The sequence below is a fragment of the Orcinus orca genome, chromosome 20, assembly GCF_937001465.1.
Source record: "Orcinus orca chromosome 20, mOrcOrc1.1, whole genome shotgun sequence".
NCBI lineage: Eukaryota > Metazoa > Chordata > Mammalia > Artiodactyla > Delphinidae > Orcinus > Orcinus orca.
In genome coordinates this window covers 42,400,181-42,423,582 of record NC_064578.1, presented here as the reverse complement: position 1 = coordinate 42,423,582, position 23,402 = coordinate 42,400,181, and the positions used below count along the sequence as shown (strand labels likewise).

Here is a 23,402-nt window from a genome sequence, read left to right as displayed (position 1 = left end):
ACAGTCTGGCAGCGGGTGAGTGTGGCGGGGCTGTTGTGGGCGCCCGGGGTTGTTCACACTAACTGGTTTGCTGAAGGGAAGGCAGGGTGTTGCCGGTGCTGAGTGGGATGATCTTCTCCGGTTCCCTCAGCTCAGTTAGGACCGAGCCCCTGAGTCCCGCCGCGAGTGGGACAACTACGCGGGAGGTGCTCTCCGCGTCCTCTCGCCGGCTTCAGGAGCACTGTTGAAAAAGAAGTGCAGCAGTTGGGTGGTTTGCTTCTTCCTGGGTAGGGAGTTTTCGGTTTAAATACAGTTGTTCCTTCCCGACCTAATATAATATATGAGTGCGTGAGGAAACTGAGGCACAGAGAAGAAAGGTTGCCTCCCAAAGATTTCACACCTGTTAGTGGCAGAGTCAGTCAAGGTAGGAATCTCCACAGCCTGGCTTCAGAGCTTCTGCTCTTCTTGACTATTCAATATTGCCTCCAGGCTAGTTCCTTGTCAAGCTGTAGTTAGACATTTACTTCAATTGCTTAAAAAAAAAAAGAATAAAATGTCTGGATCCTGGATGCTAATTTGCTTCACTCATAGATGAAGCAAAGGTTACTCAGGGCAACCTGATGTGTTCATTCATACTTGAATTAAAAAAGACATGGATTACAGGGAGATCAGCTGGGTGCTTTGTGACCACCTAGAGGGGTGGGATAGGGACGGTGGGAGGGAGATGCAAGAGGGAGGAGATATGGGGATGTATGTGTATGTATAGCTGATTCACTTTGTTATACAGCAGAAACTAACACACCATTGTAAGGCAGTTATACTCCAATAAAGATGTTAAAAAAAATTAATAGGTTTCCATTTCCAAAGAAAGGGAGAAAAAATCATATTCACAATAATATAAAAAAACCATAAACTTCTCAGCAATAAACTTAATGAAAAATGTGAAAGACTCTTACATCTAAATCTATAAATGTTATTGACTGAACAGAAGACCTGAATAAATGGAACATCAAACTTTTAATGACAAAAAAAAAGACATGGATTAGGAAATTGCTATTTTATTTGCCATCAAGCTATGAAAAACTTAGTGGTCCAAAACACTCCTCATTTCATTTTTGTCTTAAAGGAGTCAAATCTGTATGTGAGAATACCTGCAATTTTATGGTAATTTTTATCCATTCCTTAGAGTTACAGCACCTCCCCTAAAAGAGGAGACCCATCTTCACTTCCGGCCGGCCCCGTGGTCCTCTCCAGGGCTGTACTGTAGCTGCTGGCCTGCTGAGTAGACTCATAAGTAGCCATGACCATCAGACATCTCCTGATGCTTGGCAGGCTGCTGAGTTTTGTTTCTCCACTGTGGTACTTGTTGAACACTTTAGGAACAAGAATAAAAACTCTCAATAGATGACAAACCAAAGCATAAACTTCCATTACAAAATAACATACTACTACTTTTCTTCTACATAGGCCAAGCATTGTAGATGGACTTTGGAGGTTCTGGTTATGTTCAGTTTCAGTGGTATATGTTTTGAATGTTGTCAGGAGTAGATACACAGTTTTATGGATGTGTTTTCTATTTCCTTCCTGCCTAGTGGTTTTATGGACATATAGTTGCTATCACATGTTGTTCCCTGCCCACCCCCAGCCCAGAACCAGATCTTCTTATGATATTTTGCTGTTCTTGTTTTCTGATCATATTTGGGAATCTCGGGTCCAGCTTGTCTTGGATTCTCTGTTCCTCACCTCCCCAGGCTTATGGCTACCTGTGACATCAGGACACCTAGCCCCAGTTGGCAGCTGTCTTTTTCAGCTTCTTTTTAAGAGGAAGGGCCTTAAGCCTCGAGTTTGGCTTGGGACTCTATTCTTGCAGGGGGCATGACTTCTTTCCCGCAGTGGAATTGAGTGCCTGGCTGCCAGTGCTGGGCTCCATCCCTAGGCCCCAATAGCCCTGGGGCTGCCCTTCTGCCACCACTGTGTACCTATATCTGTACCTTGTCTACTGAGATACTTTTCTTATTCTTGAGCCCAAATGTGGCTTATTGATTTTCTCTTTTTATATTTTATCACTCATTTTAAGCTCCCAGAAGACAGGAACTGTCAGTTTTGTTCATCACTTTATCTCTAGCATTCAGAATGGAACCTGACACATAGTAGGTATCCAGTAAATATTCATTGGATAAATAAATGAATGAAATGCTTTGTTTTGAAAAGCGTGAACTTAGCAGTCATCCAGAAGTGGAATTTGACATGTTCTCCCAGATGTGCATTCTGGAGAGCAAAATAATGGTAGAATTCCAATATTAACCTCTCATTCTCTCTTTTTAAAAACAAACTTCCCACTTTTATCTTTGTTTCATATCTAATAGATTTACTCTATGATTTCATAAAGATATCTGAAAAGTATAATCAGATTCTTTTCACTAACAGTATATTTCTGTAGAATGGAGAATTCTGTTTAAAACTTATAATGCTATCAGGTTTTTATTGTACCAGCTATCAATTTCTGGATAACAAACTACCCCCCCACAAGTGAGTTAAAACAACAATCATTTTGTAATTTTTTTTGCAGTTTTGTGGGCCAGGAATTCAGACAGAACGCAGTGAGGAAGATTCCTTTATATGTACTCTATGATGTCTGAGACCTCGGCTGGGAGCTAGCTGGGCATCTCTCTCTACAGATGTAGTCTCACAGCCTCTTTACACGTGTCTCTAGCATAGTGACCTTAGGATAGTTGGAATTTTTACATGGTGGCTGAGGACTCCAAGAGCCACTGTTTCAAGACACAAGAAATGGAAATGGAAGCTGCTTGTCCTTAAGGGCTGGGCCCGGAAACTGGCATGGCATCACTCCTGCAGTATTCTATTGGTCAAAGCAGTTATAGAACTTGCCCAAATTTAAGGAGAGGTAACAAACATCCCACCTTTAATGGGAGGAATGTCAATTTATGATCAACTTTTTAAAAAAATTAATTAATTAATTTTTGGCTGTGTTGGTTCTTCATTGCTGTGCGCGGGCTTTCTTTTTAGTTGCGGCGAGTGGGGGGCTACTCTTTGTTGTGGTGCACAGGCCTCTCATTAAGGTGGCTTCTCTTGTTACGGAGCATGGGCTCTAGATGCACGGGCTTCAGTAGTTGTGGCACGTGGGCTCAGTAGTTGTGGCTCGAGGGCTCTAGAGTGCAGGCTCAGTAGTTGTGGCGCATGGGCTTAGTTGCTCCATGGTGTGCGGGATCTTCCCAGACCAAGGCTCAAACCCGTGTCCCCTGCATTGGCAGGTGGATTCTTTTTTCTTTTTTTTTTTTGAGAGGTGGGCATTTTTATTTCTGTTTTACTGATGAAGCCAAGTGAGACTAAAGCATTGAGCAACTTACCCAAAGGCACTCAGCTAAGAAACACTCAGATCCAGTCTGCCAAACACCCATGCCTCTGCTCATTGGCCCCTCCAGGTTTACAGCTTCCATGTCTTCTTTCAGTACCACTCTTGTCCCGGCAGGTGGGTTCTTAACCACTGCTCCACCACGGAAGCCCTATGACCATCTTTAATCTGCCACATTGAATATTAGAAAAGTATTTTAGGAAGAAGGCATCCCAGAGGTAATATCTTCTAATCTGCCATGCTCTGGACATTTCTTTTATAAATAGCATCCCCCCCAAAAAACAGTTCAATTTATGTTTGAACATTTTCAATGAGGTGAAAGTAAGCCTTTGTTTTGGTGTTAGATCAGCCTCTGATGTTAACTTTGAGATAAAGGGAATACTAAAAAAAAGGACAGTTAATTTAATTACTAAGAGTCCTCATTTTTTAGCTAATCGTTTTGAAGTTTGTAATACAAAACTCCAATTAAAGCAACAGGTATATGATGATATCCAGGGAAAGTGGGAATCTCTGAGATGCTGAAAATCTGAAACATGCAGGGTGTTAATGTGTTGGATGTGAGTCCTCTAAGTTGCATTTACAGTGGAGAAAACCTGTAAAGGGGCAACAGCTGTAATCTTAAAGAGAGGTGACACAGTCCTGACAGTCGAAGAAGGCAGCCAGTGTGGACCTTGTCACCTCTCTTTAAGATTACAGCTATTGAGGCTGAATGGGCAGGACTTTTGTGCCTGGGTTCGTGAGAGAGGAGGGGAAGGAAGAGCTGGTACCTCCAGGCTCTGAGTCCTGGTGGCTGGAAATGGAGACTCCTTTCAATGAGGCAAATAGGGAAGAGGATGAGCATTTGTTACCGGACTGAGGTGATTATGAAATCCAGGTTATCACAGGTGAAGCTGCGACATGAACACGTAGTTCACCAGATAGAAAATGAGGACTGCCAGGCCTCTAATTGGGGATCAGATGACGTTGGACATTAAATCCCTTGGATATATTCATAGACTAGACCGGGTAGCTCTTGGCTTCTTGTTCTCCCAGGGGTTTAGATATTCTTTTACAGGTAGTGTAAATCTATTGAAGAAGTTTCAGTGAGGGAGTGACATAATAAATTAAGAATTTTAGGAAGATCACTCTGTTGGCATTGTAGAGAGTTAATGAGGAAAGGCTAAGTCCAGTTGTAGGTCTACTTCATTAGTCCAGAAGTATGAACTAATCCTGGGTCTTTAGTGATGGAAATGAGGGGACAAATTTGAGAGTTATTTACAAGATGGACTCTGAAGAGTTTGGATATAGAGTAGATGAAGGTGGCAGGAACAGGGAGAGAGAAATCTAGGATGAGTTGGGCTTGAAGAATACTAAATAGATGGTGATGTGTAAACTAAGATAAAAAGTAGGAGGAAAAGGTTTGGAAAGAAGAATGATGAGTTTGACTCTTTAACTTAATCAGGGTATAATTTATATATAGTGAAATGCATAGATCTTAAGAGTACAGTTCAATCAAAAAAATTTTTTTTTGTCTGTACCACGTAGCTTGTGGGATCTTAGTTCCCTGACCAGGGATTGAACCCAGGCCTGCGGCAGTGAAAGCGCTGAGTCCTAACCTCTGGATCGCCAGGTTTGACAAATGTATATACCCATGTAACTCACAGCCCTATCAAGATACAGAGCATTTCCATCACTCTCAGAGAGTACTCTTGTGCCCCTTTTCAGTCAATCCCACCTCCAGAAACAACCATTACTGGTTTCTATCACCATAGATTAGTTTTGCCTGTGTTAGACTTTCTGTGGAAATAATGTGCTATATACTATTCTGTGTCTGGCTTTTCTTACTCAGCATAATGTTGTTGAGATTAATCTATGCTGTTATGTGTATCAATTCATTCCATTTTACTCCCGAGTAGTTTTCTACTGCTGCCTAAGTTTTTCAAAGTGTTTGTACCATTTTATACTCTACCAGCAAAATTTGAGCATTCCAGGTGTTTCTTATCTTTACCAACACTTGATGTTGTCAGTCTTTTTTTTTTTTTTTTTTTTTTTTGCGGTACACCGGCCTCCCACTGCCACGGCCTCTCCCGCCGCGGAGCACAGGCCCCGGACACGCAGGCCCAGCGGCCATGGCCCACGGGCCCAGCCGCTCCGCGGCATGTGGGATCCTCCCGGACCAGGGCACGAACCCGCGTCCCCTGCACCGGCAGGCGGACTCTCAACCACCGCGCCACCAGGGAAGCCCCTGGGTGGATTTCTTGATCCAGCCAGGAGTCTCAGAAGTATATTACATCTAACGCCCCACATGACTGTAAGTGTTAGGCATGCTGTGGGTCTTAAGACCATTGGACAAGTCTTGTGCCCCAGAAATTTTTCTTTCATTCATTTATTTATTTCATCTTTATTACATGCCTGCTATGTTTCGGACACTGCTGTAGGTGTTGGTGATTCAGCAGTGGACAAAGTCCCTACCCTGGTGGAACACATGTTCTAGAAGATATGTTCAAAATAAGGGAGGATGAAGGAGACAGACAATACGTAAAATAATTTTGGAAGTGTTACTGAACCAAACTTGGGTCTGATCACTTGTGTGCAGTAAAGCCAATTTACTGACACTGGGTTGTGGTGAAAGAAAGTGCAACGTTTATTGTAAAGGTGCCAATACAAGGAGAATGGGTGGCTCATGCTCTAAAACCTCAAGCCGCCCAAAGGGATTCGGCAAAGCATTTTTAAAGGCCAGGTGAGGGGGGCGGGGTCCCAGGGTATGTGATCAGCTCATGCACAGTTCTCTGATTGGTTAATGGTGAGGTAACAGGGCAGTGTCACAGGGATTAACATGATCAATCCTTAGGTGCCAGTAGGTCTGGGGGCTCATGATCATCAACTAGTTAATTTCTTCCAATTGGTGGTGGTCTTAGCATCTGTAAAACAACTCAGGAAGTGTGCATCGGATTCTATTATCCAGGTACTTCAGAGAGGAGCTACAGCAGAGGATATGGGGGAGGGGTCTGTCCCAGGAAGGCCCCATAGAGTCTGCTCGGTTACGGAAGCAAAAAATAGGGTGACAGAATAGTAACTGGGTGGGGTGGAATAGGGATAGTGGCTGTGGGTCTCCTTTAGGGATAGGGTGGTCAACTACTTTTGTTAAGTATTGTGAAGTGAAGAGCTCCCTGAATTCAGGGCCAAGAAGACTTGGGCTCTGTTCAGCTCTGCCAGTGTGACTTCAGGTAAGATGCCCAGTATCTTTGAACTTTAGTACCTCATTTGTAACATGAAGATATTGATAATTGCCCTACAGTGTTGTGAGAATTAAGTGAGATGATGCATATGAAAGGAAATGTTTGATAACCATAAAGAGGTATAGAAATACAATGTTACTTTATTTCTCAATTGACTGCGTGGATTTCATGCAGAAATGATGATTGTGGACCAACCCTTTGGTGGGACTTTGAAACAGAGACCTGGGCCTTATGAGCTTCTGGACCACTGGTTTTCTCAGGAGAGCACTGGGTGTCTGCTCCTGAGGAGGTGGATGCCTGCCTGGCTGCAGGAAGACAGAGGTCAGGCTAGGGGGACTTCCAAGGTGGGAGCAGAGTAGCCACCAGCTCTGCATCCTGCCCTGGGTCCTTGTGGGATCCATAATGGTTTTAATAAAAATCCTTTTGACCTTGTGGATCTTTTCCTTTTCTCACATCTAAACAAGTATAGCTGTTAAGAGCTCATGAACTCATACTTAATTTAGGCAAATTGAGTAGTAAGAAAAAAAGTGTGTACGGATGTTTGCCCTGTTTGGAATTTGTAAACAAAATTAAATTTGTATAAATTCATACAAATTCATACAATTTTCTCTCTTGATTCCTAATTATTATTATTATTATTTTTTGTGGTATGCGGGCCTCTCACTGTTGTGGCCTCTCCCGTTGCTGTGCTCCGGACGCGCAGGCTCAGCGGCCACGGCTCACGGGCCCAGCCGCTCCGTGGCATGTGGGATCTTCCCGGACCGGGGCACGAACCCGCGTCCCGTGCATCGGCAGGGGGACTCTCAACCACTGTACCACCAGGGAAGCCCCCTAATTATTTTTGATGTTTGAAAAAAGACAGCAGTGTGACTGCCATTTGTGACCTAGAAAGGCAGGCAAGTGCTGCCATCTAGTTTTATATGTTTGACTATTGTCTTTGCTGACATTTGGAATGAAGTTGCTGGAGAAACTCTGAAACGTTAAACAGAGTTTTACATATAGGACCAAGCTAATTTTTCATTTGCAGCTGTTGGAGTTGATTTAACATTATTTTAACTATGTGACACATTTAATATCTTTGGTATAACCCTTTTACTAAAACTATCCTAGAACACAGGAAGGACTATTTTAGGAGGAAAGGCACTATAAGCAGGCTGAAGGTTAGAGTTGCTTTCGAAGTGCATTGCTTTGGCCATGGAGGTGAGCAGTCGACTCTGAAAATTGTTAATTTTTCAGTATTTAAACATTATTTTTAGTTGTGGGCTGAGGGGAGAAAGTGAAGTTTGTGGAGTAGATTTAATTTTGATCAGGGGCAAGCTTTTATATGACATTCCAGGTCTCCATTGTGGCTTGCAAGCTCTGCTGGTGGTTTTCCCACCCCTCTGCCTCAGCTTGTATGACTTTCTTTTCTACACTGTCCTGTTCTTAGTTCCTGGATGATACCAATCTCCTTCTTCTACTAGGTTCATTCCATTTCTTTTGCCAGGAACATTTTTCCCTCTGCTCCTATTTATTTGTTAATTTTTAGAAATTAAAAATACACAGCAAAGAAGGAAACAGTCATCCACATTCCTTCCACTTAGGACTACACCACTGCTAACATCTTTGCATATTTGCTTTAAATCTTTTTTTTTTTAAAGAAAAATCACCATCAGTTTGTGTGATATTGTGATTTATAAGAAATATATATTTTGTCATTCAGATGGTCAAATATGTGGTCTTTGTGGTTCCTGGCTCACAGCTCCCAAAACCCTTGGAATTTCCCAGGTGGTGAGAGCTTAAAGGTGTTGCTTATGTTATGTTAGTAAACTGACTTTTGGAAGTCACCTAAGGATGGGAACTGGTTGCTAGGAGAACCAACCAGGTGATTAGAGGGTTGGAACATTTAGGCCCACCCCCCTGACCTCCTGGGAGCGGGAGGGGCTGGAGGTTGGATCAGTAGCTAATGGCCAATGATCTAACCAATCATGCCTACGTAATGAAACCTTCATAAAAACCCAGAAGGATGGGGTTCAGAGAGCTTCCAGGTTGGTGAAAATGTAGAGATTTGGAGAGAGTGATGCTCCTGGAGAGAGTGTGGAAGTTCTGTGCCCTTTCTCCATATCATTTTTTTTTAATTGCTTCTTTTTCTTGTCTTTCTCCATGTCTTATCCTATACATCTCTTCCATCTGGCTCTTCCTGAGTTATATCTTTTTATGATAGACTGGTAATCTAGTAGGTCAAATATTTCTCTAAGTTCTGTGAGCTGCTCTAGCACATTGATCCAACCCAAGGCAGGGGTCATCGGAACCTCCAATGTATAGCTAGTTGGTCAGAAGCCAGGTGATAACCTGGGCTTGTGACTGGCATTTGAAGTAGGGCAGGGAGACAAAGTCTTGTAGGACTGAGCCCTTAACCTGTGGATATGGTGCTGTCTCCAGGTAGAGAGTGTCAGAGTTTAGTTGACTTGTAGGCCACTTTGCTGGTATCCTGAGAACTGTTGCTGTGGAGGAACCTCCCCCCAACCCTGTCACCTGTATCACAATGGAAATTGGGACCCAGAATTTAGTTTGATAACAGTGATATTTGTTCATTCTAAAGAGTTCAAATAATGCAGAAAACTGCATGATCAAATGTAAAAAATATATATAGAACCCTCCCTAAATCCCACCACCCAGAAGTATCCACCATTAACATTAAATGACCATCCTAGCAGACACAAACACACCTGTCACACATTCTCTGCTTCAGCACACATTTCTGTGTGGTCTTCTGGCTTTGACTGCTGCTGTGGGGAAGTCTGAGGCCATCCAGATTCTTCTACCTGGTACCTGAGGAAGTCCTTATGATTGAACTTCAGTAGCTTTGGTACTGAAATTGAGCTTTTTGTATCCAATTTCTTGTTGTGTGGTGTGGACAAATTATTGTTGCTTGCCATTCCAGTAAACAACAAATGTTGAGGCACTGCAGCGGCCCTGATAGTGCATCCTGAGGGGAATTCAGGATGGAGAAAAAACAGGATACTGGCCGTAGATAGTTAAGATGCATATCAAAGGAATAATTTTTTTAAAATAAATTTATTTATATATTTATGGCTGCGTTGGGTCTTCGTTGCCCTGTGTGGGCTTTCTCTAGTTGCAGCGAGCGGGGGCTACTCTTTGTTGTGGTGCGCAGGCTTCTCATTGCGGTGGCTTCTTTTGTTGTGGAGCATGGGCTCTAGGTGCTCAGTCTTCAGTAGTTGTGGCACGCGGGCTCAGTAGCTGTGGCTTGCGGGCTCTAGAGTGCAGGCTCAGTAGTTGTGGCACACGGGCTTAGTTGCTCTGCCACATGTGGGATCTTCCCGGACCAGGGCTCGAACCCATGTCTCCTGCATTGGCAGGCAGATTCTTAACCACTGCGCCACCGGGGAAGTCCCCAAAGGAATAATTTTAATGAGCCCAGACTCTTGCATCTTCTGCAACACAGAAAAGCACTAAAATCATTAGCTTAAGATGTCTGTTTTTTGTGCTTAGCAGTAACCTTTTGATGTTCTTTTGATTTTTTTTTTTTTTCAGCAACAACTCTTTTACATCCTGGCTCCTCCCTTACCTCTTTGGAAAAGTTTCTTGGAGCTATCTGAGAGGCTGATTCCTGAGCTATAGTCCTCAGTAATGTTCCTGAATAAAATATAATTCTCAACTTTTAGGTTGTATGTTTTTTTCAGTTGACAGTGATATGCCCTTTCAATATCCAGACTTTTTTTTTCTAATTCAGGGAAATTATCTTATGTTTCATCTTTGAAAATTTCTGTTCCATTTGTTGGGTTTTTCACTGCATAAACACCAGTCATCCTAATACAGGATCATCTCCACCTGACCTCCATAGCCATGTTTCCTTCCAATTGCTTTACTTTTTTTTTTTTTTTTTTTACTTTTGAATCTTTGTTCTTTGCCATTTCTGTAAGCCCATTTCCCCCATATGTCTTCAATTTGATCATCAGCTGTGGTGGAGTCTGTTTCTTGCCATTTCTAATGTGTTGACTTGTTCTGTAATGTTTTGGTCCTCAGTTTCACTGTCTGCACTTTTCCTTTTCAAACCATTTTGTTGTTTTCCATCTTGTCCTTGAGTTTTATTGAACTCATGTTCTCTTTTTTTTTTTTTTTTTTTTTTGCGGTACGCGGGCCTCTCACTGCTGCGGCCTCTCCCGCTGCGGAGCACAGGCTCCGGACGCGCAGGCTCAGCGGCCATGGCTCACGGGCCCAGCCACTCCGCGGCATGTGGGATCCTCCCGGACCGGGGCACGAACCCGCGTCCCCTGCATCTGCAGGCGGACCCTCAACCACTGCGCCACCAGGGAAGCCCCTCATGTTCTCTTTGACTTGCTATCATGAGAAGTCGTTGTAGGGAAGTGTTCCTCTGTTCTTTGAGTTAATCGTCTTCAGGGTTAATTTTGTGTGCTAAGTTCCTGGGAGGTGTTTGCATAGTGCATTCTGTTTCCTGTGAACCTGCTCATGCTTGGGCAGCTATGCATGTGTGTAGGCCTCCCACTCTGCTCAGTGAGGTGACTCAGTGGGGTGACTTCTTGACAGTCTTTCTACAGTACCCGGGCAATTTGCTTTCCTTCAGGAGCCACAGAGTGAGGGCTGGATATTTCCTGTGCTATCCATTTTTCTGTGCCCTGAAGTGGTGGCAGATGAGGGTAGCGTGGAGGTGTGAGTTGGAGGGGTTACTCAGTTGAGGGCTTGACCTGTAAACAAGGTTAACTACATAATTTCTGGGGCCCAGTGCAAAATGAAGATGTGACACATAGGTCAATGGAACAGACTAGATAACCCAGAAATAGAACCCCACACATATACCCAACTTATTTTTGACAAAAGTGCAAAGGCAATTCACTGGAGGAAGTATAGCTTTGCAAAAAACAGTGTTGGAGCAATTGGACAGACATAGGCAAAAAATAATTCTTGACCTATAACTCAAAATGTAAAGTACAAAACTATAAATTTTTCAGGAAAAAACCAAAGGAGAAAATCTTTAGGATCTAGAATGGTGCAAAAAGTTCTTATCCTTGATATCAAAAGCATGATCCATAGAAGGAAAAATTGATAAACTGGACTTTATTAGAATTAAAAACATTTGCTCTCCTAAAGCCCATGTGAAGAGGATGAAAAGACAAATTATAGACTTGGAAGAAATATTTGCAAACTACATATCCAACAAAAAACTAGTATTTACAATATATAAAGAACCCTCTAAACTGAATGCTAAAAGAGAGATCTTTATTATTTTTTATAACTGCATGTAAATCTACAATTATTTCAAAATAAAATGTTTAAATAACATCTTCAGAGCATCCTTTTTTCTGGCCCTCCAGACTAACATTCTTGTTGAACTCTGAGCTTTTCCTTTGGAACATTTGTCAGATTTAAATCCGTGCCTCCCCCACTTTCTTCATTTTGAAAAAATGAACACCTTATCCTCTTCCCAGGTTGCTCCTCATCCTTTGATCCTCTTGGCTGGGCCTTGAATCACCATCAGCCTCTGTACAACATCTGCTGTTTCTCCAGGCTCTCCAAGTTGGACAGCTGCCGAGAATATCTGCCCCCTTGGCCTCCTCAGGGCTGAGTTTGCCCAGTAATTAGTCTCATTACTCTGTGTTGGAATTTTAGAAAGACAGCATGATGTTGTTATTATTCAATGAATAGCAACATCTAAATTGATCCAATGCTCAGTGAAAATGACATCTCTAGGTCTGTTTATAACAACCTAGTCAGACATTTTGACTTATCACTAAAAACAATTCAAGTGCCTTCGACTTCTCAAATGACAAGTTCTTTTCAGAAAATATATTGAGGGGAATCTCTCTGACGGGTCAGACCTTGTAACAAGTGACTTATTTGACAGGAAAAGTTAGTTTTAGAATTCTGTTTGAATTCTGAGCAGTGTTTGCCTGAGAAAGAAGGGACAGTTTGGGAGGTCACAGGAAGGCAGCATTCCTGTTTGCTGTTTTGAACCAGTCTGGTTGTTGAAGAAGTCAGCAGGATTTTCTTATGCAGTCTGACTTTGCACAGCATTATTGAAGCGTGTCTGTATTCTCAAGACAACAGAGATATCCTGCTTTATGACTGAAGAAATATATTATCAATGCAGGAGACTTAGAAAATAGTAAAAAACCAAATCCCCCCCCCCACCAAAATATCAACACCAAGAGATAATCACTCTTTTAAATTTAAAATGTTGAACTAATTTTAGTCTTTGAGAACAGTTGCAAATAGAGTTGTGGTAGGAAAATTGTCCCTCAAAGATATCCATGCTCTAATCTCAGAAGCCTCTGAATATATTATGTTAGATGGCAAAGGAGACTTTGCGGATGTATTTAAGTTTGTAAACCTTAAAATAGGGAGACTGGCCTGGAATATCCAGGTGGGTTCAGTTTAATCACATGAGCCCTTAAGAGCAGAAAACTTTTTCTGGCTGAAGTCAGAGAGATTCAAAGCATGAGGACTCAACACACTTTTGCTAGCTGTGAGATGGAGGAGGCCATGGGCAGGGACCAGAAAGAACCCTCTAGGAGACAAGGGTGGCCCCTGGCTGACAGCCAGCTAGGAAGTGGAACACTCTTCCTATAACTTCGAGGAACTAAATCTTGCCAACAACCTGAGTGAGCTTGCAGGAGGAGGACCCTGAGTCCCAGATGGGAACTACAGCCTCTGTGGATACCTTGATTTTAACCTGCTGAGACGCTGAGCAGAGAATCTAGCCCTGCATGCCAGGCTTCTGACCTATGGAACTGTGAGATAATAATTGGGTGGTTTTTTTTTTTGCGGTATGCGGGCCTCTCACTGTTGTGGCCTCTCCTGTTGTGGAGCACAGGCTCCGGACGCGCAGGCTCAGCGGCTGTGGCTCACGGGCCCAGCCGCTCCGTGGCATGTGGGATCTTCCCAGGCCGGGGCATGAACCCGTGTCCCCTGCATCGGCAGGCAGACTCTCAACCACTGCGCCACCAGGGAAGCCCTGGGTGTTGTTTCAAGCTGCTAAATTTGTGGTAATTTGTTATGCAGCAATAGAAAACTAATACAACAGTACAAAGAATTCCTGTATATTCTTCACGCAGTTTCCCCTGATGTTAACATTTTACATGCCATAGTACAGTGATCAAAACCAGGGTATTTCATTGACAGATGAATGGATAAAGAAGATGTGGTACATATATAGAATGGAATACTACTCAGCCATAAAAAAGAATGAAATAGTGCCATTTGCAGCAACATGGATGGAGCTGTAGATTATCATACTAAGTGAAGTAAGTCAGAAAGAGAAAGACAGATACCATATGATGTCAGTTATATGTGGAATCTAAAATAGGACACAAATGAACTTATCTGTGAAACAGAAACAGATTCACAGACATAGAGAAGAGACTTGTGGTTGCCAAAGGGGAGGGATGGAGTGGGGGAGGGATAGAGTGGGAGTTTGGGGTTAGCAGATGCAAACTATTACATATAGGATGGATAAACAAAAAGGTCCTACTGTGTAGCACAGGGAACTATATTCAATATCCTGTGATAAACCATACTGGAAAAGAATATATATATGTGTGTGTGTGTAACTGAATCACTTTGCTGTACAGCAGAAATTAACACAACATTGTAAATCAACTGTACTTTAATAAACATACTATAAAACTCAGCATATAAGAAAGTAAGCATGAAGTTAAAGTAAAAACAAACAAAAAAACAAAAACAACGGCCTCCCCTCCCCTAGGACATTGATGTTGGTACAATACTACTAACTAAACTACAGGCTTTATTTGAATTTTACCAGTGTTTCCACTAATGTTCTTTTGCTGTTCCAGGATCCAATCTAGAATTAAACAGTGCATTTAATCAGTATGTCTCCTTAATCACTTCCAATCTGTGACAGTTCTCTAGCCTTTCATGACCTTGACACTTCTAAAGAGTACTATTTATTTATTTATTTATTTATTTATTTTGCGGTACGCGGGCCTCTCACTGCTGTGGCTTCTCCCGCCGCGGGAGCACAGGCTCCGGACGCGCAGGCCCAGCGGCCATGGCCCACCGGCCCAGCTGCCCCGCGGCATGCGGGACCCTCCCGGACCGGGGCACGAACCCGCGTCCCCTGCATCGGCAGGCGGACTCTCAACCACTGCGCCACCAGGGAAGCCCTGACTAGTTATTTTGTAGAATATAATTTGATTTGAGTTTGTTAGATTTTGCTATTTGATTGGAATGAAGTTAGATACTGTTGGCAGCAGTACCTCAGAAGTGTGCTTTTCTCATATCCAAGCGTCCATGGTCTCGATATATCTTATTAATGGCTTTATTAACCTTGATCACTTGGTTATGGTGGTATCTGCTGGGTTTCTGCACTATGAAGTTACTGTCTTTCCTTTTGTATTAATAAATATCTTTGAATCTATGCAAATCTTGTTCCTCTTTAAACATTTGCTCACTAGTTTTAGAATCCATTGATGAATTTTGTCAGTAATAAGAGGGGGAATGGGAGGACTATTAATAGTTTAATCAGTATCCTTCCATCTGCCTCCTGTGTTTGGTGAATATGTGTTTGTATAATTTATATTAGTATACATATATATGTATATATATATGGAGAGGGTGTGGAGAAAAAGGATTCCTCCTACAGTGTTGGTGGAATGTGAATTGGTTCAGCCACTAGGGAGAACAGTATGCAGGTTCCTTAAAAAACTAAAAGTAGAGTTACTATATGATCCTGCAATCCCACTCAGGGGCATATATCCAGAGAAAACTCTAATTCGAAGAGATACATGCACCCCAATGATTACTCAGCCATAAAAAAGAAGGAAATAATGCCATTTGCAGCAACATGGATGGACCTAGAGATTATCATATTAAGTGAAGTCAGAGAAAGACAAATATCATATGATTTATCACTTATACAAATGAACTTATTTACAAAACAGAAATACACTCACAGACAAAAAAAACTCCCAAACTTATGGTTACCAAAGGGGATAGAGGGAGTGGGGAGTAGGGAGAGATAAATTAGGAGTTTGGGATTAACATATACACTCTACTATATATAAAATAGGTAAACAACAAGGACCTACTGTATAGCACAGGGAACTGTACTCACTACATTGTAATAACTTATAATGGAAAAGAATCTGAAAAAGAATATATATATTCTCTTTGCTGTACACTTGAAACTAACAACATTGTAAATTAACTATACTTCAATAAATAAATAGGATATATTTGTTACATATAATAATAATGCTATTTTGTAACTAGCTATTTACCTAGCAATGTATCATGAACATTTTCCTTATCATTAAATATTTTTTAGAACACCAGTTCTAAAAGTAGTTAATAGTAGTAGTTAATAACATTTTCTTTTATGGTTCTATTATTTTTCTAGCCATTTTACAATTTTTGGATGATTGGTTTAAATTATTTTCTGTTATATATAGGGTGCAGTGAATATCTCTATACACACATCTTTGCACTCGTCTCTGTATTTCCTAAGGATAGTTTTCTTGAAGTCAAATTGCTGGCTCAAAAGGTTTGTACATTTTAAAAACATTTGATACACACTGTAAACTTCCCTCTCTCTGACCCAAAATGCAGATGCGTGGCAGATTCTCCCATTCATCCTACTTTTAGCAGTGTTTTATGTCAGGATTTTCAGCATTCTTGCTCATGTGTAATCATTTAATAATAATTATATTCCCACAAAGCCAGCTCTCCATTTTCAGAACCAATGACTGTGGGTGGAGACACAGGCCACTGCAGACACCAGCCTATGGAGTGCTGGGGGTGAGCTGGGGGGGGCTCACTTCACTCTGAAGTTAGTGTTAGGAGTCTTCCCTGAGTAAGCCTGAGCTTACAGTCAGTGGGCTGCCCACTGGGACAGGCTGCTCTGGTGGTCCTCAGTGTCTGATGGTATCAGAATCACCTGGGAGGCTTATTAAAATGTAGATTTCTGGGTTCAAATCCAGATCTAAAGATCAGAATTCTCTGGGGGAGTGCCCCAGGCATCTGTATTTTAAACAATCTCATCAGGGATGTCAAAAGAAGGGGGTGCTTGGGGCCATACTTTGAGAAACACCACTTTTGGCTGTAAGCAACCTTAAGAGATTATTCTTTGGAGACTCTTAAGAAAACTAAACTGGACATGTGAATTTATGCCTTCATTTTCACCACGTGCTAGGGCAGGCTTTCTCTAACCTTCCTCTCATAAATATCCACTTTTCAGTTAGTCCTCCTTTTTTTTTTTTTTTTTTTTTGGTCCAGGCTCTTTTTTGAGAAGGTGTACTTTTCCCGAATAGAAACCTTTTCTTTCTTTCAGGTAAATAATCATATCACTCCCACCATTTCATTTCTCCTTCGGCCTCTCCTGCTTTGATGCTCATGTTTCTTATGTATGATTCCATGGGATGCTCACAGCAAGCCCTTCAGGGTAAGGGGAGCTGGTATTAGTAGCCATTGCATTTGCAAAGATTAGGAAACAGACTTAGGCGGATGAAGGAATGATAATAATTACATTCGCCGAGTCTCTGTTGTATCCCAGCACTCCTGCAGAGTGGAAATTAATATCCTCAGGCACCAGCAGGTCATGAGACGGACCTAAGTGGGCTGGTTAGAAACAGAGCTGAAGTTCATGTCATAGGCTGGTCCAGACCAGATTCTCCTTGTCGTTTACCAAGCCCACTGCTCCTTGATGGCAGAACTGGGTTGAGAGCTCAAGGGTGCTGCTCCTGGCCCAGGATAGTTGGCCCTGAACCCCATCTGCAGGTATATCTAACACAACCCTAGGCTGTGAGTGTGTGTTGTGGGGTGGGGGTCAGGATCCTCTGAGCTCTGGGTTCTGGGTTCTGGGTTCTGGGTCTAGTGTAGTCTCTGTCTGCTGTATATACTTACAATCTTAGTGTATGGATACAGTAGGGGAGGGGGAGCAGGATACATTTAGTTCCTTGGCTTTTAGAATGCCTTGGTTTCCTAACCCCAACACCAAACAGGTAGAGAAAATCCACTCAGAAGCATCATATTTATGGAAGCTGTTCATACAGAAGTGGGCTCTAGAGACCGGGCTGGTGTGGAGGAAATGAACCTTCATGATTGATGATCAGAGGCATTACCTGCTCCTGAATCTCCAGGCTGTTATATAGTTTTTTATGTGAACATGAAGCATTTAAAGGTATAATATCTAAAACGTACTTGACATTAAATCATAGTTCTGCTCTTAAAATACTTTATAGAGAACATGGGACATGCTTTCATTCATACGGATTGTTAGGCTCAATTCCTTAAAAGAGATGGGCTTCGTAAAGTAATGGGTTTGATGTGTACAAGGATAATTTTAGTGTAAGTACCTCCTAACTTACGCGGTTGAGAGCAGAGAGAGTCGGGAGTACAGAGTAATTATGTAAAGCGTGTTCATCACTTCTTTTATCTCAAGGTAAAGATTAGGTATCTCCATTAAGTGTAATGTATAAACACATAAGAACCCTTTTCATTAGGTAGTGTACTGAGAGCAGCTGGTCCTTAAAATGGCTCAATTTCTCTGAATACAGAGTTGAGGAAAGAAAGCAAGTGATTTCTCCTAGATGACTCTTGAACAATTTCTCCCTTTTCCTGAAACTTCATATACTTTCTTATTCTCACTTGCAACTATCAAAGAGAACCTGTGTACTTCCCATCATCACATCTATAAAATGACCACGTCCCTCTGTGTTTACTTTGCCTTCCCTCCTGTTACTTTGGGTACCACCTTCCTTTGCCTTCTCAAGCACTTCGCTCCAGCCGTTTTCCCCTTTGCTCTATCATCAAGTTTTTCCCTATTTACTGGATCGTTCCCATCAGCATATACATTTGCTATAAAATCACCCATTTTAAGGTTAAAAAAGAAGCTTCTTTACTCCTTCCCTAGTGATGACTTATATCTCTCCTCCCTTTTAGCAAAGCTCTTTGAGAAAGTTGTTATATTTTTTCTTGACTAGAAGCCAAATCAGGTCACTCCTGTATTCAGAACTCACCAGTGATTTCCTGTCTTTGAGTAAACCAAGTCTTTACAGTGGTCTACAAGACCCTACGTGATTAGGCTCCCTCCTGTCTCTCTGAACCTCATCCTCTTCTCCCTTTTTCTTACATCAGAACTGATCATGGACTTAATAAAATGAACGTGGTCCTACTCTGCACTGCCACAGCGGGGGGCTGGGGGTGGGGGAGTGAGGTGGGGCTGAAGATTTCTAACCAGATTGCTATGAGCTTGCTTCATCACTGCTTATCCCTGTGAGTGCCAGCACTGCATGGTGTGCAGTGTTAAAAGAACAACACTGTTTTTCCCCCTCAATCATAATTTCTTGGCATTATCTTGTAGAAACCTAGGGTCCCACAAATCCCTAGTTGAGAAACCTGATTTACTCCTCCTTTCTTGCCCTCTTTGGATTAATCAATTTCTTAATTATTCTCTCCTTTATTATCTTTATAGATATTCTTGTAATAATCCTTTCATGGTTACTCTAGAAACTACTGTATACATGCTTACTTATGATAGTTACTATAGATTTCTTTAAATTAGTGCTTTTACCACTTTCCAAATAATATAAGAAACTTATCTCAATTTTGAATACCCTCTTGCCTTTTTTTTTGCTATTGTTGTCATATGCTTTACTTCTGCATGTATTACACATTTTATAAAACGTTATCATTATTGTTTTTAAGGTAAGAAATGTTCCTTTATACTTATCCCATATTTATCCTGTCTGGTGCTCTTCATTCTTTCCTGCAGTGTTGCTTCCATCTGAAGCCATTTTCCTTTAGGCTGAGGAACTCCCTTTATTTCATTTCTGTTTTTGAAGGATCTCTTTACTGGATGAATAATGTGTTTTTTTCCCAGCACTTTAAAGATGTTATCCATTGTCTCTGGCTCCCTTAGTTTCTGTTGAAAAAACAAGCAATCATCCCATGGACTTCTGTGCTCATTGGCCTGACCTGTGTCAAATGGTCACCCTTGGCTTCAAGGCTGGGAATTCTAGGGATTCCCTGGTGGTCCAGTGGTTAGGACTCCGTGCTTTGATTTGATCCCGGGTCAGGGAACTAAGATCCCACAAGCTGTGCAGTGCGGCCAAAAAAAAAAAAAAAAGCTGGGAATTCTAGGATGTCCGTATATCCAGCCTGTACTATAGAGCAAGATAAGGGAGAAGAGAGTTGGACTTGGTGTTGTTGACATAAATGGCAATATGTGAGTGTTGTACTAGGTGGTAGCAGAAGGGATGTGGTCAAGAGGAATTGTCTGGGAATAATCCATAAAATACATTGGCTGCTTGGATGTGGAAGGAGAATTACAGGAAAACTCTAAGGTGTGTGGACTGAGTAACTAAGAGAGTAATGATCAAATTCACAGAAGTAAGAATATCTAGAATACTGCCTTCTTTTGGGAGAAAGATGAGTTTGGTTAAAACCTAATGAGTTTGTGAGATTGGCAGGTATAAAATAGGTACTGATTTTTTATTGTATCCAGACAACTTACTAGTTCTGATGGTTAGTTTTTCGGTTAATTGTCATGGATTTTTTTAGGTAAGAAAATCATAGTGTCTGCAAATAATGATCAGTTTTTGCTTTCATGTCAATATTTTTGTATTAAAAATTTTAAAAGGCATTGCTTTTTCTACTTTACAGTATTATGGTAAGAAGTCATTTTGATCCTTAATCCTTTTGTATGTTATTTTTGCCTCTCTGCAACCTATTATGATTTTCTCTTTATCCTTGGAGTTCTAAAATTTCACGACAGTGTGAATTTTAAATTATTCATTGAGATGAGGACTCAGATGGGTCATTTCAATTTAGAGATTTGTGTTTCCTGAACTAATTATTTCCTTCCTCAACTTTCTCTGAATTCACTTTCTGGAACTCTTCTTATTTGAATGTTAAACCCCATGAACTGATTTTTCAACCTTTCTCTGATTCTCAAAGTCTGTCTGTCTTCCTGTCTGTTTCTCTTCTCTTCTTGACTTACCTTTTTAAAAATCTCTTCTATTGAATTTGAAGTGTTGATTTTCAGAAACTTCTCTTATTTTTTGTTTGAGTGTCTTTTCTCTATAATTCCTAATCTTTTTTTTTTTAAAGATTTATTATTTATTTATTTAATTTATTTTTGGCTGCGTCGGGTCTTAGTTGCAGCAAGCGGGATCTTTGTTGAGGCATGCGGGATCTTTAGTTGCAGTGTGTGGGCTCTTTGTTGTGGTGCATGGGCTTCTCTCTAGTTGTGGTGTGTGGGTTTTCTCTTCTCTAGTTGTGGCGTACGGGCTCCAGGGCGCGTGGGCTCTGTAGTTGTGTCATGTGGCTTCCAGAGTGCGTGGGCTCTGTAGTTTGTGGGACTCAGGCTCTCTGGTTGAGACGTGCAAGCTCAGTAGTTGCAGCACGTGGGCTTAGTTGCTCCGCAGCATGTGGGATCTTAGTTCCCTGACCAGGGATTGAACCCATGTCCCCTGCATTGTAAGGCGGATTCTTTACCATTGGACCACCAGGGAAGTCCATGTAATTCCTAATCTTGTTTCATGGATTAAATATCTTTTCTCTCGGAGGACATTAATTCCAATAAAAAATTTTTTTCTGCTCCATGGGTTATCTCTTTTTTTCTGGGTTCCTTTCTTTCCTGGGTTTCAGTTTTTACAATTTTCATTCAAAGTTAATAATTCCTCCCTAAATGTAAGACCAGATACTATAAAACTCTTAGAGGAAAAAATAGCCAGAACACTCTCTGACATAAATCGCAGCAATATCTTTTTTTGATCCACCTCCTAGAGTAATGAAAATAAAAACAAAAATAAACAAATGGAACCTAATTAAACTTAAAAGCTTTTGCACAACAAAGGAAACCATAAACAAGACGAAAAGACAACCCACAGAATGGGAGAAAATATTTGCAAATGAAGCGGCCGACAAGAGATTAATCTCCAAAATATATACCTCATGCAGCTCAATATCAAAAAAACAAACAAGCCAATCAAAAAAATGGGCGGAAGATCTAAATAGATATTTCTCCAGGGAAGACATACAGATGGCCAACAAACACATGAAAAGATGCTCAACATCACTAATTATTAAAGAAATGCAAATCAAAACTACAATGAGGTATCACCTCACACCTGTCAGAATGGCCATCATCAAAACAATCTACAAATGGGACTTTCCTGGTGGTCCAGTGGCTAAGACTCCGCACTCCCAATGCAGGGGGCCCGGATTTGATCCCTGGTCAGGGAACTAGATCCCACATGCCACAACTAAGGGTTCATATGCCACAACTAAAGATCCCGCATGCCGCAACTAAAGATTTCACATGCTGCAACAAAGATCCTGCATGCTGCAACTAAGTCCGGCACAGCCAAATAAATAAATATTAAAAAAATCTATGAACAATAAATGCTGGAGAGGGTGTGGAGAAAAAGGAACCCTCCTACACTGTTGGTGAGAATGTAAATTGGTATAGCCACTATGGAGAACAGTATGGAGGTTCCTTAAAAAACTAAAAATAGAGCTACCATATGATCCAGCAATCCTACTCCTGGGCATATATCTGAGAAAACCATAATTCAGAAAGATACAGGCGGGCTTCCCTGGTGGCGCAGTGGTTGAGAGTCTGCCTGCCAGTGCAGGGGACATGGGTTCGAGCCCTGGTCTGGGAGGATCCTACATGCCGCGGAGCAACTCGGCCCGTGGGCCACAACTACTGAGCCTGTGCGTCTGGAGCTTGTGCTCCACAGCAAGAGAGGCCACGACAGTGAGGAGCCCGTGCACGCAATGAAGAGTGGCCCCCGCTTGCCACAACTAGAGAAAGCCCACGCACAGAAACAAAGACCCAACACAGCCAAAAATAAATAAATAAAATGTAAAAACAAAAAAAGATACATGCACCCCAATGTTCATTGTGGCACTATTTACAATAGCCAGGACATGGAAGTAATCTAAATATTCATTGATGGAGGAATGGATAATGAAGGTGTGGTACATATATACGATGGAATATTACTCAGCCATAAAAAAGGTGTGAAATAATGCCATTTGCAATGACATGGTTGGACCTAGAGATTGTCATACTGAGTGAAGTAAGTCATAAAGAGAAAGACAAATATCATGATATCACTTGTATGTGGAATCTAAAAAAATGGTACAAACGAACTTATTTGCAAAACAGAAATAGAGTCACAGATGTAGAAAACAAATTTATGGTTACCAAGGGGGAAAGGAAGGGAAGGGATAAATTGGCAGATTGGGATTGACATATACACACTACTATATAAAAAATAGATAGGGGCTTCCCTGGTGGCACAGTGGATAGGAGTCTGCCTGCCAGTGCAGGGGACACGGGTTCGATCCCTGGTCCGGGAAGATCCCACATGCCATGGAGCAACTAAGCCCGTGCGCCATGACTACTGAGCCTGTGCTCTAGAGCCCGCGAGCCACAACTACTGAAGCCTGTGTGCCTAGAGCCATGCTCTGCAGCAAGAGAGGCCGCTGCAATGAGAAGCCCGTGCACCGCAACGAGGAGTAGCCCCCACTCACTGCAATTAGAGAAAGCCCGTGTGCAGCAACAAAGACCCAATGCAGCCATAAATAAATAAATAGAATTTTAAAAATTAAAACAAATAAATAAAATAGATAACTAATAAGAACCTACTGTATAGCACAGGGAACTCTACTCAATACTCTGTAATGACCTATATGGGAAAAGAATCTAAAAAAGAGTAGATGTATGTATTAATATATGTAAAACTGATTCACTTTGCTGTACACCTGAGACAACATTGTAAATACAACATTGTAAATCAACTATATTCCAAAAAATCAATTAAAAAAATAACAAAGTTAAT

General features: G+C 41.6%; 1 long non-coding RNA gene across 1 annotated transcript in view; it reads left to right on the top strand.

The window, feature by feature from the left end:
- LOC117198252 (uncharacterized) overlaps positions 1 to 23,402 on the top strand; it is a 236,229-nt gene continuing 212,827 nt past the window's right edge. The window contains exon 1 of the long non-coding RNA XR_007474149.1: positions 1 to 15. This is a non-coding gene — a long non-coding RNA (uncharacterized LOC117198252). The remainder of the gene's footprint in view (positions 16 to 23,402) is intronic.